This window comes from Sciurus carolinensis, chromosome X, assembly GCF_902686445.1.
Source record: "Sciurus carolinensis chromosome X, mSciCar1.2, whole genome shotgun sequence".
Lineage (NCBI taxonomy): Eukaryota > Metazoa > Chordata > Mammalia > Rodentia > Sciuridae > Sciurus > Sciurus carolinensis.
Genome location: NC_062232.1, coordinates 81,605,991 through 81,619,592, shown reverse-complemented (window position 1 = coordinate 81,619,592; position 13,602 = coordinate 81,605,991). Strand labels below are relative to the sequence as shown.

General features: G+C 32.3%; 1 pseudogene; it reads left to right on the top strand.

Annotated features, from left to right (window-relative positions):
- Positions 1-12,976: 12,976 nt before the first annotated feature.
- LOC124971305 (golgin subfamily A member 7-like) lies at positions 12,977-13,386 on the top strand (annotated as a pseudogene).
- Positions 13,387-13,602: the final 216 nt, after the last annotated feature.

Below are 13,602 nucleotides of genomic sequence, written 5' to 3'. Positions count from 1 at the left end.
TCAATATTTTAAAAAGTATTATATGGCACTTGATGTCACACACCCTTGTAGGATTTCTCATTTTTAGAGGTTCTTTATAGTTATAATGACAGTAGAATCCATTTTGATATAATTATACAAGCATGGGATATATATTATTCTAATTAGGACCCCTGTCTTGTTTTAATGAGATTTCTTCTTTGATCACTTATTATCAATGATAATAATATCTAATATTGAAATAATATTTTAACAAGTTACTTTACATTTAGTGTTGCATTTATCCTCACAAAACTCTGTGAGTTGGTAAGAATATGCATTTTATAAATTTTGAAAGTGTGTAGAGGTTCTGTGAATTGCCTATAGTCACATATTCTGTTAATAAGAAAGATCAGATTAAACTCTAGGTTTGGGGAACTCTCCAGAGCACTCTTTATGGACTATGTTTCAGTGTTCCCTAACTATTTAAAATTGAAAGTATATGCCTTTAAAAAGTGAATCTTTTACTTGAGAAATTTCCAAATATATTTCTGAAGTACGTAGTGTATCTGTTATGATTTGGATTTGAGTTGTCCCCTAAAAGCTCACATGTGAGACAGTGCAAGAAGGTTCAGAGGAGAAATGATTGGGTTGTAAGAGTCTTAACCCAATCAGTGATTTAATCCCCTTAAAGGGATTAACTGAGTGGTAACTGAAGTGGTAGGGTATGGCTGGAGGAGGTAGTACTTGGGACTTGGCTTTGGATATATATTTGTATCTCGAAAGTGGAATCTTCCTCTGCTTCCTGACCACCGTGTGAGCTGATTCACTTCACCACACTCTTCCACCATGATGTTCTGCCTCACCTTGAGCCTGGAGGAATGGAGCCAGCTGTTCATGGACTGGGACATCTGGAACCATGCCACACAAATAAACTTTTCCTCATCTACAATTGTTCTGGTCAGATCCTTTAGTAACAGCAGTGAAAAAACTGACTAAAACAATACCTTACAGTTTTTCCTCGTACAAGTTGAATCTGCTTCCTTTTTTCCCTTTTTCAAAACAGTAATACTACTTATCAACTCTAACAGGGGTATGAAATTATAAATGTAAATTTTCTAAAATAATTTTTTCATTATACTTCCTTAGTAATTACTACTTGATATTGTGATGTTAATTACTTTTATAGTAGGTGAAAGAATGGTTAGAAACTATATGTTAGTACTCATGAATATGTAGTATGAAATATCCTCAGTGTATGACACAGGCATCCAATCAACCAACAAATCAATATCTATAGACTTAATAAACATTTGTTAATAATGTTAAATAAGAAGTACATCATGTCCTACCTTTGAGGTAAAAAGAACATGAAACATCTTTTTCATAGGCTTTGGAAAATAAAGCAGAATCAAAAGAATAGGAGAGCAAGTTAAGCTCAGTACCTGCTTTCATGGAGCTTACTGCCTACAGGGCATAGAATGTGAAAAATAAGTTCTATACTTTTCAAAAAATAGAGATCTTCCAAAAATACTAACTTTTATAATCTGAGTTGAAAATTCAGGTGTAGCCAGAGAGAAAGAAAGGAGAGTGGCAGGAGTAAAAGTTCTGAAATGGGTACAAACTGTTCTGTTTAGGTGACCTTTGAATGTCAAGCTAAGAGAATTAGATTGTATTTTGTAAGTATTCGAAAAGGCACAACATAATGAAAGCAATGTTTTAGAAAGATCATTCTGTTAGCTACATAGGGTCTGTATCAATCACTCACTACTCCTCTGATGCACAGTGTCTCTGAAGAAGTCACCTTTTTGTTTCCTGTGAACCTCTGCCATCAAAATTCATTCAGTGAAATAAAGAAAACACTTGAGGTGTTAGCAAAGGGAGAACGAAGTCATGTGCCTTGCATCTCAGAATCTAAGATAATATATTCCAATCAAAACATGTTGAAAGTGGGAGTTGGGGAGGACATATTGATACAAAGCCAGGAGATAAGGTATTCTGAGGACTGTATTTTTTTATTATAGTCAACTTTTTTAGAATATCAAATACCCAGTCAATGGAGGAAGGACAATGTTTTTTCCCCAATATAGTACAACAATCTTAGGTGAAAAAATGAAAATTATACAAGTGAGCATACCTAACTTGTTTCCCAATGTAGATCAAAGAAAAAGATTACCTCAGTGTTAAACAGAAAATGGGTGCAACTAAATAATATGCAGTACTGGGATAGCATAATAGTAGCTTTATTTGGTAAAGAGTAGGAAGAAAATAGCATCATAATAATAATACAAAACAACATGTCATCTGTGAGAAATCTATTTGCTTTCCTAAACATTTAAAGAATAAAAAAATATCAATTTTCTAAATAAATTCCCAATAGAAGCAGAAAAAAATAAAACATTGCTATTATCCCCTTCAAAATAAAATATATTCAAGATCTCTGAAATGTGAGTATAAAGTCAAAAGAAGAGAAAAATCTGAGACAAATAGACAACTGACTACAAGATGAAAGTAGGAAAGACTGTAGAAAAACTGAGAATACTAAATGAGTACTGAGATCTATATTTGAGGCAGTTGAATTTATAATTGCATAAAAGTAAAATCAGTGATATTGACAGCTAACTTAAGAAACACAAGAATGTAGTCCTTAAACAAAGAGGAAAAACGTGAAGGTAGTCATATGTTACCGTGGAAGAAAAAGAGTAGGATCTTGTACAAAAAGAATAAATTAAAATGTTTGATCATAGATGTCATAATTAAAGGATATTTTGCTGATTAAAATTTTAAAAGACCTGAGAGATATTTAGGAACATGTTTTCAACATTGAAACACAAAATTCCACAAAATATAAAAAGGAAACAAAAATTTTAAAAAATAAGAATTTTTATATTGATAAAGGATGACACCAAAGATGCCCTATAAACAAGGAAGTTTATTTCCTTAATAGAACACAATTTAGATAAAATTCAAAGAGAGCACTGGGAATTTCACTACAATTCTATTACTTCAGAGAATAAAAAAAATTGGGGGGAGGTAGGTAGAAAAGATTTTTAATGATAAAATAAAAATCTTCTAGCTTGGCAAATAATTGACGTGGCACAGAAACCATTTACAAATAGTACATATAAATAGCTTTGGTAGAAGAAAATTAGGGGAATTCTTGCTTGGTATACTCAATGTTGTTACTGAAGAAGAAATAAAGGTATCTAGGGAGTGATAAAGCAATGAAAAGTTTGAAATATGGAGAAAAATGGAGTGAAAGAGTGAGGGTCAAAGAAAAGTCCAAAATAAGTTTGTAGTGTATGGATTGATAGTGGTTCTCATCTTTATATTTCTCTTATCCTGATAAGCAGTCTGGATAGAACAGTGAGATGTCAGGAATAGAGTTATGCAGGAAGATAGACTAGAAGAAATGCAATTGAATATATAGGCACAAAAATAATAGAAAATAAAGGAATCTAAATGAAATATGAAAACAAAGTAAAGGAGGATGAAGTTGGATGAACGGAAGGAATGTAAAGAGTTTTGATGACCCTAGTTAGAGGATCAGGTATATTGGAGTTAACTAAATGAGAATACAAGAGAGCAGATCATTGTGATCACACAAGGGAACACATGAGTTTGGGATTTCAGAGGCAATTCCCTTATAAAACTTCAATAGGTGCACATTATATCAGATTTGGTGAATGTACCACTAAAATACTGCAGTGAAGTTCTGTGAGGATGAAATGAAGGAAGTTATGCAGATAAATAGCACAGCCAAGTTGTGCAGATAAATGGCAAAGCTTGGGTTAGTGAAAAAGATTATAAAATATGGCAAAAACGTGAATAAATTCTCAGGAGCTTAGTATATGACAGTAATATGACTATTCATAGGTTAATATGCCTGTGTGTCATAAACCTTAAAGCAGTATGAATTTGGCTAGGGCTGTTGCTCAGTGGTAGAGCACTTGTCTAGCATGTGCAAGATCCTAGGTTCGATCCCTAGTACTATCAAACAAACAAACAAACAGGAATTTCACATGATAGTAGAAAGCTACTGATTTGTAAGTGTTATCATGGGACTGGTATAGTAGAGTTTTGAAGTTCAGAGTGTGGAATCTCAAGCCAAATTGTATAGGTTCAAATGACTACTCCTATAGCTATGTAATATTAGAAAATTTATATGCTCTATGTCCCTATATTTCTTCATTTCTAAAATGAGGATAATAATTTACTCACCTTAGAATGTTTTGTGTTTGATTGTTTGATTAATGAAAATATGCTATTTCAGATAAGAATCGATCAGGCTACATCTAACACAAAACCTAATTTAATGAAATATTACCTAGCTATTGTTTATTTTCTAATATGAGTAGAAACTTGTAGGTAGACTATTCAGGGCTAGTGGGGTTACCCCAGGATGGCATCAGAGTTCTCAATCTCCAACTGTTTCTGTTTCTGCAGGAGGAGAGTCCAACATTCTTTGAAGTTGATCTATTCTTAATGACTGCAAGATGGTGTCTATTCTCCAAACCTCCTGCTCAAAATGCAATGTAAATTAATAAAAAAAAGATACAGGCAAGTAGCTAAAAAGCATACCAATTGAATTCATTTCATTCCTAAAGAGATTTCCAGAAAGTCCAAATCAACTTTATCTTATAGCTCATTGACCAGACCTCTGCTATATAGATCTCTGTCTGCAAGGTGGTATAGGAGATGTAGTTTTTGGATGTGAACTCTGTTCTGCTAACAATATTTGGGTAATTTTAGTAAATATTATGGAAAGAATTAGTATTTGGTAGGTAAAATTTGCTGCCACAGGACTTTAAAACAGTACCTGACACAAACATACAGCAAATGTTCTCTGCTATTGCTATTATTCTCAACTCCTGACCTGAGGTTCACAGAATATGGTACAAATGAGTACCCTTGCCTTGATAAGGGTATAAGCAGAATTGTGCCCATGGGAGGGAGCCTGATTCATCTAAAGCAAGACACAAAACATTTCAGTGAAGATATTGAAAAAATGGAGATGACTATCAAGCATAGATCTGATTTTTAAGAGAACCCAGTGTAAAGGTCAGAAAGAGAAGGAAAGGTTAGAAAGAGAAGGGAGGATTATGAACTTTGGTCAAGGAATGTATTAATAAAGAATTAGAGAAAGGAGGACATGGAAGATGATAAATAACAGAAATTTCTTAGGTCTTAGATGGTGTATTTATTTTCTGTTTCTGCGTAACAAAATATCACAAACTTAACTTTAAACTGCACACATTTTTTTCTTTATCTGACAGTTTGTATAGGGTGCAAGTCTGGGCATGAGTGGATTTTTTGCTCAGAGCCTTGCCAGGCTGAAATCAAAATATCAATGGGTCTGTAGTTCTTTATATTGGCTCAGTCTTCTCCTAAGCTCACTGTCTGATATTCACTGCCTTGGGATTCTAGGACTAAGACTCCTGTTTTCTTTCTACTTTTTGGCAGAGAATGTGTTATACTCCTAGAGGACCACCACAGTTCCTTGTAATGTGTCTTCAGTAAGCAGATAGCAACATGGATGTTTGCCTTATTTCCAGAAGCCCAGAGTGCATCCTTTTCTGTTGCCAGCTAGAAATGTCCTTTTCTGAGCATGCGGTTTTTAATGGATCATCTCCCTTATTAAGGTCAACTGATTTATGAACTTAATTACTCCTGAAACATCTCTTTACATTGGTATCTAGATTTGTGTTTTATTGAACAATGGAGGGGGGAAGTGTGTGTATATCAGGTAATCTTCCAGGACCATCTTAGAATTCTTCTGCTATCACAGAAGGTGAGCAAAAAAATTATAATGTTCAGCATGGTATGTTAAGCTGATCACAAAATTACCAAGGGAATAAAGTACTTTTTCCTTAAATTGAGCATTGGAATTTGAGATTTTAGTAGTCACCTGTGGCCTAGACTGATTTTCTATTTTCTTGGTATCTCAGTTATTTGATCTAAAACATTTATCCACCTTTGAGTACTGAAAACAAAAAACTAATATTCTGATCTAATATTTTAAGAAGCAACATTCCATCGAAAAATTTGTAAGCAAATGTTTTTTCAATACAACAAAAAAGTAACATTGTCTAACAATATAGTAACAATTTTTATTGTCAAAATAGTTAAGGAATTATTGTATGTATCTTATAAACTCACATTAAATGAGTTTTTATTTAATTGGACATCATGAATTATTTACTATTTGTGACAAACTTATGTAACAAGGCTCTATTTACCATTTTTCATTAAATACCTTTGAATGTTCATGTTTACTAATTTTAAGTATTTGTATATATAATTTAGTCTCACTTATGTTAATGCATTTTTTATATTATGCATATTTAAAAGACTAAAAATAACCACTAAGCAGAAATAAATGCTTTTAACATTTTGGTGCATCTTCCCAAAATCTTTGTAGTGTTCTTAACATAATTTAAGTAGTATTTTTTTCTTTTTCAAAAAATATCCTTCCTTTTAATGTACTTTTCTTTGTTTTATGTACAAAGAATTTACTGCTTTCTTTATTTAAATGGATTCCAAAACAATCTGTACAAAGCTACATGTGTATTTCATAAGTGTACAAATTTACTATGTCATATGATCTGAAGTAAATCAAATACTAGTAGCAAAATTAGAAGTAAAAGTTAAAAGATAAAAAAGCAAAGAAGAATTAAGAAAATTTAGAAGAATACAAATTGAAATGCTAACAGTGGTTATCCGTAGATGGAGCCTGGCTGATTTACTTTCCTTTTACTTTTCTGTAAGTGTCAAATTTTCTATAATGAGCTTAGAATTAAGTTAATATTGCAGCAACAAACAAGCATTTCTTTTAAGAAACAAAGATAATATTTTGATTACTTTCCTGAAAGACAATAAAATTGTTAAGATTTAAACTTTTGAAACTGAAATTTCTCTTGCAGAAAAATTATGTGATTAAATTGTATATTATTTTGCAATGCTAATTGTTCCCAAATTTTTCACTTCTCATATTTTTAGCTAATTTATGTAAGCAATATAGCTTGGTAAATTTTTGGGTGCTCTTTTCATTACTTATAAATGCAGGTTTACCTGAAGTTGCTTAGTAACATAAGAGAATGAAAAGCCAGATTGCATTATCTTGTAATACATCTACACACATTGCTATTATTCTGTGAATGAGGTGGACTAATGACCTACCTTTGTTTTTACTTGCTAACCAACTGATGCATTTTTCTTATCCTGAGTAAGCTATAATATTCAGAGCTCAGAAGTTAAATCCATCTAAGTTTTTTTGAGTTCCATATGATTGAGTTGCCCAGATATATGCAGGTAGTACACTGGTAAACTGCCTTTCTAATAGAAGGAGCTCAAATTTGTGGAATTTTCTAGTATAAATGCCTTCTCTTATGAAGACAATTTCAAACTACTAATGATTTAAAAACAAGCTAACAAAAATCCCGAAATTTTAATGATCAGAGCACATTACTTGAGTTGAGAAACTTATATCAATGTGACTCAATAGTGCTCTCAGTGCATTGATAAACAGATAAAAAGCTTAATTTCATTTCATTTTGAGCACAACCTTTTACCTGTTACAGTAGTCTATGCTAAATTCAAAGTACTCTATTAAGACTGCACAACTAATAGTTTTCTTATTTTAAAGTCTTTAATTATTTTCCCTTAAATACCAAAATCAAGAATAGAAGGTGTACACTCTTATAAGCAATGTAAAGATATTAAACTGGATTTTTGTTGTGTTTTGAAGATAGTACTAAATTTATGGCATTGCAAACAACCTTCAGGAAGTGAGAATTCTAGACCTTAATAACCTTATTTGCATTTGCATTCTTTTTTTCAATAAACATCTTATTTAGATAAAATAAAAAAATGTAGTATGTCTTTTATTTATTTATTTTTAGTTGTCAATGGATCTGTTATTTTATTTATTTATATGTGGTGCCCAATATTGAGCCCAGGACCTCACATATGCCAGGCAAGCATTCTATCCCTGAGTCACAACACCAGCCCCAAATGTAGTATATCTTTGGGGCATACCAAGTATGTACAGTACACTTTTTCATTTTGACAAATAGATAAATGAATAGATTTGGGAAAACAAGCACCTACATGGGAAGGTGGAGACTATCATATTGCTTTGGATATTGCTGTTGATTAGATAGATGGTGACATCTAGAAAGAACAAATATATAAATCTTATTGATAATTGCTTCCTTAGAAACAGGAAAAGATATATCTGCATAAGTAAAAACTTAAGCACATCTGATTGAACTTTGGAAGCAATGAGTCTTGACATCTTGAAACCTTAGGATAAAAATAGAGTGGCAATTCTATTTTTCACTTGTAGTTAAAAGTTGGAAAGAATATTCACTTGGAGTTAAAAGTCGGAAAGAACGATAAAAATCTGAACCTATATCAAGTTCAAAGTTTTTTGAGCCCATCATAGAACTGACATCTCAAGACAATTAAGTGGCCAGAATATAAGGAGCTATAGACACTTACTAGGAGAAATAATACCTGAGGACTGGATTATCTGGGCTAGATGCAACTGGACAGGAATTAGAAGAGTTCAGCTAGAGTGACTGGCAAATTGGTGGAGGTCAGTCAACTGCATATTTGTGAAAAAGGGTGATGCTCCTGGTGGTTGCATGTGGACAGGAAGTCTACATCCTCTTTCATCTCTTCTCTTCAAAGGGCTCATTAGTAGTTACAGGAAATATTAAGAAAATCCTGAGAAAATCTCCCTCATGTTGCATAAATGGAGGATGGGAAGAGTAGATATTGTACGAAGAAGGAAAAACTCCTTCTGGACTCCTCTTTCATATCTCATCCAGCAAATAATAATTTATGTTAAGAAGGACAAAAACCACTGTCATGTTTAGGAGTAGTAGTGAAATCTGATTGTAGCCATGGGAAAGGGATAAGTGGGAAAGGTAACAGAGAGGGACAGAAATAGGTTCTGCACTCACAATGATCCCAGAAGAAGGACACCACTGTGGTCTCCATGAGTCCAGTGAAAGAGTGCCTGCTTCATAGAGACATAATCGAAACAAAAGAGAATGTGCCCTGCTCCACACCTACAGCTGACTAAAAACCATGGAGGAACAAGTAATTTGCAAGGAAGACACCTACTCTGAGGTACAGTGCAAATAGAAGACTTAATGCCAAGGTAGAGCTCATATTGGAAAATGAAATCTACTGCCAAATTCTTATTCTAAATGAATGCATTCACTATAGTATCAAATGAAAATTTTATAAATGAAAAATAAAAACAACCTTGATAAAGACTGATTGTGAGAAATACATCAAACTCAATGCAACCAATAAAATGATTATAAAATTTGAATATAGGTCTATAGAAGTAATCATAACTGAAACACAGGGAGAAAAATATTTTTAAAAAGAGAGAAAACAAATAGTCTCACAACTGTATACATATATATGTACATATGTATGTATTTATGTATGTATACATACACATATACACATACATGTATATGCCAAGTCACAGCAGTAGTATTAAATATGGAAATGAAGATTTGGAAATATATTACATTGGCGTAAGGTCATTTTATAATATAACAAGTATTAAAATATTTGCTCTCACAAAGGAAATGTTGAGATATTATTTGATGTTATACCCTGAATAATTAAAGGTAAATTTCATTGCAATCATGGAGTTTTAAAAAGAGGTATATATAGTTAATAAAAATATGAAATGGAATCATAAAATAGTTACTTTAAAGAAGACAGAAGAGGTAAAGAAAAGCAATGAGCATATGGAACCTAAATTTGTGAAATTTAATTAAATAATATCAATAATCACAATGAAATGAGATGTTTAAGCCTGTGAGTTTAAAGACATAAGTGGTCAGATTGAACACAAATTAAAAAGAGAAACAATGAAGGCGAATGTAGACCTTTAAAAATATCAATAAAATCTTATGAATCTACAATCAGACTGAGTGACCAAAAAAAATTACATATCACCAACATCTGAAATGGAAGAGGAGAATTCACAACTAACCATAAAGACATTCAAATATTAGGAAATACTACCTTTTCCCCTTAAAGTTGACAACCTAGATGAAATTCATAGGAAATCACTGCTACAAAAATGTCACCAAAGGGAAAATAATATGAACAGCTTTGTATCCCTTAAAGGAATTGAATTTTTGGTTTAAAATATTCTACAAAAGAAAACTCCAGTTTCAGATAGTTTCATCATCAATGGCTACAAGTCAAGTATCAAGCTCATTCAGAAAAAACGAGAAAGAAGGAGGGAGGAAGGAATGCATTCCAACTAATTTTAGAAGGTGAACATTACTTTGATAGTTTTCCAAACTATAGAAATAAATTACATGAGCAGCAAAACAAGCCCATATCCCTCATTAAACATATCCTCAACAACATATTGCTAAATGGAATCCAGAAACATATAAACAGGATAAAACATCAAACTAAGGATGATTGAAAGAATGGAAGGAAGGTTGACTTACTATTTGAAAATTAATCAATGTCATTTACCAGATTAGATCATTAAAGAAGAAAAAGTTATACAATCATTTCATTAGATGCAGAGAAAGAATTTGACAAAATTAAAAATCCATTCATAATTTTTAAAAAAATTCTCAAAATTAGGTTGAAGGGAACTTTTGAAAAACCTGGTAAGGGGAATCTACAAAGAACTCAAAGTCTGTAGTCAACTTCATACTTACAGTTGTAGGAGAGAAGGCTGTGCCCTTACATAAAAATGCAAATCAAAACCATAACTAGATAGCAGCTCACTACAGTTAGAATGGCTATTATCACAAAAACAAAAAATGCAAATGCTGGTGAAGATGTGTAGCAAAGGGAACTCTTATACATTATTGGTGGGAATGTTAATTACTATATCCACTATGGGAGATAGTATGGAGGTTCTTACAAACTAAAATTACACCTAATGTATGATCTGACTATTCCATGTTTGAATATATATCCAAAGGAAATTATAGCAGCATATCAAAGAAATTCCTGTGTATCCAAGTTTATTGCTGTATTATTCACAATACCTTAAATGTGGAATCAACCTCGATGTTCATCAATTAATGAATGGATAATGAAAATGTGGTACATATACATGATGGAATCCTATTCAGTCATAAAAAAGAATAAAATTCTGTCTTTTTTAACAAAATAGATGGAACTTGAGGACTTTACATAAGTGATACAAGTTACGCACAAAGATTTCACATGTTCTCTCTCATATGAGAATGCTAAAAAGTCAAACCAAATGTAAATTGGTGGTTGATAAAGACTGGGAAGGGTGGAAGGGATCATGAGTAGAGGGATTTTGGGTAATGAGTTCTAAAATGTCATTAGATAAACCAGTTCTGATGTTCTGTAGTACAATGAGATGACTATAATCCACAAAAAGTACCTATGAAAAATTTTCTAAGTAACTAGAAGACAGGAGCTTGAAGATTCTAAACACAAAGTAATTTTAAGGAAATGGGAACATTAACATTCCAAATTTGATCAGTGTATGTATCAAAATATCACATTGTATGTCATAAATATATATTATTATGTTGATCAAAAATACAAAAGAAGTTTACTGAAATATAAAAGCTAAATAACTTGTTTTGGTCATTACACATTGTACACATATATTGAATTATCACCTCACACCTCATCAATATATATGATTAAAACAATGACATTAAAGTTTTAGAATAAAAATCAATAAATAAAAGGCACAAAATAGGAAATAAGCAAACTGTTTATGGTCACAGATGACATAATTTGGAATGATTTATGTGACAATAATGTGGGTCACCAATGAAGATGTAAATTATTGATTTTCTTCATCAGGGTTTTGCAGTTCTCAACATATAGATTCTGCACACATTTTACTACATTTATAAATAAGTGTTTTTTATTTCCAATTGATTACAAGTGCACAGAAATGTAAATGCACAAATACAAGACTCAATAACATTTCTCTAAGATACATTGCTAAATTCAATGAAATTTCAATCAAAATTGTAGACACCTTTGTTGTGCATATAAAAAAGCTGATTCTGAAATTTATATGAAAATACAAATGAATTAGAATAAACAAAACAGGTTTGAGAAAGAACAAAATTAGATGGGTCACATCACTCAATTTCAAGTTTTCCTATAAAGCCACAATAATCAAGAATACCAGCTACTGGCAAAAAGGTAAAAATATAAAATTGAACAGTGTAAAGATTATAAAAATAGTTCCTCTCAAATATAATCAACTGATTTCTGATAGAATCAAAAGAGGAATTCAATGGATGAAGGATAATATTTTTCAAAAAAACATGCTAGAAGGATTAGCTGGATGTCCATAAGCAAAATAATGAACCTGAATGCATACTATAGATTGCATACAAAACCTACTCTAAATGTGTCATGTAAATAAATAGAAAAATGAAGTTAAAAACTTTCTAGGAAAAAAAATAGTAGAAAATGTCCATGACCCAGTTTTAGAAAAGAATATTTAGACATGACAGCAAAGTCCCAATTCCTTAAAATAAAATCATCAAATTCAATTTTATCAAAATTAAAATGTTTTCCTCTAGAATGATATTATTAGAAAAATGGAAAGACAAAACACTGACTGGGAAAAATCTTTGCAAATTACATTTCCAAAACAGACTTGTATCCAAAATATGTATTTAAAAACTCAAAGTACACACTATACCCATGTAATATCACAATGAACTTTATTAATATGTAAAATTAAATCATGTAATTAAAAATTTTAAACTCTTATAAATGTAAAATAAGAAGTGAAACAACCCAATTTGAAAAATAATTTAAATGGGGACTGAGGTTGCAGCTCAGTGGTAGAGTGTTTGCCTAGTAAGTGTGAGGTACTGGGTTCAACCCTCAGCACTACATAAAAGAGTAAAAAGGCGAGCTGGTGTTTCTCTGGCCTAAACACTAAGGGGCAGTAGCTGAAGGCCCACTGCGACAGCATGAATTGGCCGATCCTGTCCTTTCCATGAGGAAGCAGCAGGTGCAGGTGTCTTGGAAGATATTCATTCAAGGAGACTACAGCAGTGGCACACACTGCCAGTTCCAGACCAAGTTTCCCCATGGAGCTAAAGAACCAGATTGATAAGCAGCAGTTTGAAGAAGCATTTAGAACTCAAAATAACCTTTATCCAGAAGCAGTGAAGCTTAGGGCCCAATCGTATCTTGAAGGCTGTTTGGGTTGTTTAGTAGCATGCACCATCTTATGAATGGCAACTCATTATGAGAAGGTTCTGAAGAAAGTCTCCAAATATATTCAAGAACAGAATGAGAAGATATATGCTCCCAAGGCCTCCTCCTGACAGACACTATTGAGAGAACACTTAGAGTTTTCAAATGATTATTTATGAAGACAGAGAGATGAGCAGTGGAAGATAAATCATGAAGTTAAAGATCCCACCTCCAGCTGGGACCCTCATCTACCCACTGGCCAATCACAGAGTGTCCCTACCTTGTCTCCAGAGCATCATTTATTTGTATGTGCTGTCAGAGCCACCAGTGACTTTTACTGGAAGGACTAACTTTCTAAAATTTCACATATGGAGTGACCTCTAGTCGTACAGCATCCATTTTGTGTCTCTAAATTGTGTAGGG